Here is a 3909-nt window from a genome sequence, read left to right as displayed (position 1 = left end):
GCGTTATCTGTGGCAAACGTAGGTTAGATTTAACAACTTTAAGAGATGAAAGGTCATGGAAAACATTCGTAACAAGTCACTGAATTCAACGTAATATTCACTCCTTTCCAAGTGAAATGAATCATAAATAAATCTTAATCTAACTTAATTCCTTAATTCAACATTAAAATTTCATTTTCTGATTGATAATGTCAAAAAAAAAAATTAAATTCAAAATTAGACACTTCTATCTACGTAGTTACAAGAACATTTTTTGTTGCGAAGAACGCCAACGATGTTTCCTGTATGAACATCTCAGTGTTAAGATAACAAATCAAAATACAACTTCAATAGGCCCCTGTTACAGCTAGTGGGTCACGGTGCTTGGGATACCGCTTAGCAACACAAACTGGAGAGCAGCCTTCCAGGTAAACAAAAGTTGTATAGGTCAAGCACGCGTGGTTTTATACGGATAGTTTCATCATCGTTCAAACACGCTTAATATCCTTTGCCCCTCCTATTCTACAAACACAGTAAGATAAGTCTTAAAGTCTCTCCTTTGGGACTTCGATTTTTGGTTCGCAAGAGTAACGATTTCTTCGCGTTTATCGCGAAAAATTGTCAACCGCCGGCCCCGCTCGACGGCTGAAAAACATGGCGACTTCGCAAGGTATGTACTTCAAAACTCTCCTTTTTTTGGTTTCTTTTCAATTATTGGACTTCTAAAATCTCTAAAATAACAGTTTAGATTGTGAATGGTGATCGATTGTAATTGGACGGCATTTTAATGGACGATTTGTTTATTTTTTGTGAGAGTGATTTCCACGTCTAAAGTCAAGACTAACCCATGTTTACATATATTCGCTGTAGATGTTTAGAACTCCCGACGAGCCATCACATACCAAGAAAAATTCTTCGTACTGATATTTTATATTTATTTTTGTTTTAGATGAAAGTAGAAACTCAAGACATCTTATCTTTCCTTCCCTCACCTTCGATGATGTAGGGAGCTACGCTTATAGGAAGTCTGGCTGAACAAGCACTTCGAAAGCGTACAAATTTATGGCGGAGGAACCAGGCTATTTAATGACGTTTAAAGTACTTGATAGCCAAAATGTCTTTTTCTATTTCATTATGATATTGATGGCAGACAATTCTCCTTAATTTTTCCCATTTTTAGTGAATATACGACCAGTGCGTGAGAGTTAAATGCAAGTGTTACCGCTCAATGAGGAAGTCTGAAACAACCGCACATTTTAGAGGTGTCAGTCCAGAACACAAATTTGAATTGCGTCGGGCTGTGCTCATGTGTTAGCCGGGGCAGGTGGAACTGCCATCAGTGATCGGGCTTTTTAATAGTGAAGCCCTTCTTAAGCAAAAACTGGACATCGGACATTGCCTGATGAGTAAAATGTCCAGCTATGAAGCGCGTTGGAGCATTACCTAGAGGATACCAAATCGCCACAAAAAAGAAATACAAGACGTGGCTAGAAAAAAACCCAGACTTGGCGCTTCGTACGTTCGATATATCAAGCGTAATTTGTATTCCCCACTAACCCAGTATCCTACCCTCACAAAAGAAGCCACTTTTAATGGCTTCCAACAACCTTATCCTCTCTTTAAACCATTCGCCCAATCAAGACAATTGCAATATCCCATTCGTACAGAGCAAGTTTGGAAATGTACCTAAAAAGGCTGTGTCCTGTCATATCAACAAAAGATGTCAACTGGACTACATCATAATGATTTTACTTTGCACTCTTTCCCAGAGCTTCCCTCTCAAGTGCAAGGACAGATTTAAAACAATGTGTCAATCTGTCTGGACAGTCGTCAACTAATCTAGATTTCGGAAACATGTCTGTTGACAACAGAGTCATCACTGAGAGGGCAGCAGCCAACAGTCACTCAAAGTCAGAGTGATGTTGGCACTCATGCTCAGCAGAAAAAAAGGGTAACAGCAAAGCAAAGTGGCATGGTCCGCTCGCGTCCGGTGTCACATTTTGACACCTTGTCAATCAGCTAAACCACCCACCAGTATTGTACAAACTGCTGAGCACTGAGAAGAGGGCATTGAACGTGAACCAACATGCTGCCATTTGGTCTTATGCTAGCATGCAAAGGGTGTGGGAAGAGTAAACCTCTTCCCATCTGGGTGAGTCCACCCAAAGTGCCCATGGTAGGTGTAAGCCCAGACAGGAAAGGGAAAGTTTCATGACCTGATGCCGAAATAATGGTCAGAAATCCCCGTTGGCTCTTGTTAGAAATAAAGGTCGTAAAGAGGGGGAAACATCATTTGACAATGTGAGGTTATCTCACCAAGGACACAGCAACAGAACCAGGGACAAAACGGAAAAACTAACAGAGCAAGGGGGGAGGGAAGGACACAAGAGCAAGGGCAAGAGGGACGACTCAGGGAGTAAGGGGGCGGAATGGGTGGCAGGGACAGGGAACGAAGGGGGGGGGGGGGTCTCTAGAATGAATGGGGGAGGCAGGGGGGGACAAGCTAAGCAAAGGGACAAAAGGGAGAGGGGGGCGGCAAGGAAGAGGACAGGAAGAGCAAGAAGAGGGGGGGGGTGGGCTCACACCAGGGCCAGAGGGCGGAGGAGAACAACAGTCGGAGAGGAGGGGTTAGGAAGGAAAAGCAGGCAGAAGGCGGAAGGAGGGCGGAGAGAGGGAGATTCAGATTAGGATTTATGTATTTGTGCACTATTGATTTTGTGATTGTTTTTGTTTGTTCATTAGGTTGTTTTTTTTGAGTTTTCATTACAACAAAATTGAAATAGTGACAAAACGCAATACAAGACACTATGATAAAACCAACTGCATTTAAAGATTATCTAATCGGTTATGTAAGCCAAATAATATACATTCACAACTTCTTACAGACACTCCCCCCCCCCCCCCCCTATGCCTATATTACCATGGGATTAAATAAGTGGACTTGAAAATTGTGTAAGGAGGCACAGGATACAGGATATAACTGATTGCTGAACCTTAAAAGGACAATGGCACATCTGAATACAAAAAAGTGGTACTCGTGACTATTCTTAGTGCCCTCTTCGACAGGAATTCTAAGGGACTCGATAGGTCTTGGTTTTTGTGAACATCCTAGCGGCCTAGAATTGTTCCTGACTTTCAAGACACGGAGGAATATTAACTTACCCGATTCTCCATAAAGTAAATCTTCAATGTCAAACCCTTTGTCTGACATGACCTCTGAAGCACAGGTTCTAACAAAATCTAGAATTGCCGCTGCACTTGTGATTTCGTTATCCACTAATCCCCCTCATGTGTAAAGGCGTAGAAACGAAGCTAATAGCCCAATAGGGGTAAGCCTATCACCCATTGAGTGTAGTATTACTCTTTAACTAGAGAAAGCTGCGACTGAAAGTAGTAGGGAGTGGGGGGGAGGTGTTTGAACAAAATCTGCGATGTACAATCTAAAATGGGAAACGTGTTGCTGCATAAAGCTTTTTAAAACCTTTCTGGCAGAAACCTATCAACATCTTGCCTGGAAGGCCAGAATCACTGACTACCAAGACGAGAAAATACAAAAAATAGTACATGTGATCAATTTTCCTGCAAAAACTGACGATTTTAGGTATTCGGAACCTATGAGGCATAATCCTTTTGTCCGAATAGACTAGTTTGGGGACACAAAACAAACAATTTCATCCACAAGAAGCATATTCGTGAGGTATGGTCTACTTATCTCTTTCTCCAGGGCATAACCCATGTTCATTTGGGCAGCACATGGTCTTGCAAAAACTTAAAAAAGAACATGAATATGTAAAAGGATGGGAAAAACTGTATAAAAATCTTATGATCTCTATTGTCTGTGCCAAAATCTTCAAGCCCCAATTATTAAGTGCTAATTGGTTCTGCAGAGTGCTATTAATGTCATCAAGTCTTGCAGCTTCAACTTTAACC

Source organism: Actinia tenebrosa, unplaced genomic scaffold (assembly GCF_029948245.1).
Source record: "Actinia tenebrosa isolate PJP-AT-01 unplaced genomic scaffold, QUT_ActTen_1.0 PGA_scaffold3__52_contigs__length_22856419, whole genome shotgun sequence".
NCBI classification, from domain to species: domain Eukaryota; kingdom Metazoa; phylum Cnidaria; class Anthozoa; order Actiniaria; family Actiniidae; genus Actinia; species Actinia tenebrosa.
This window is presented reverse-complemented; position numbering follows the sequence as displayed.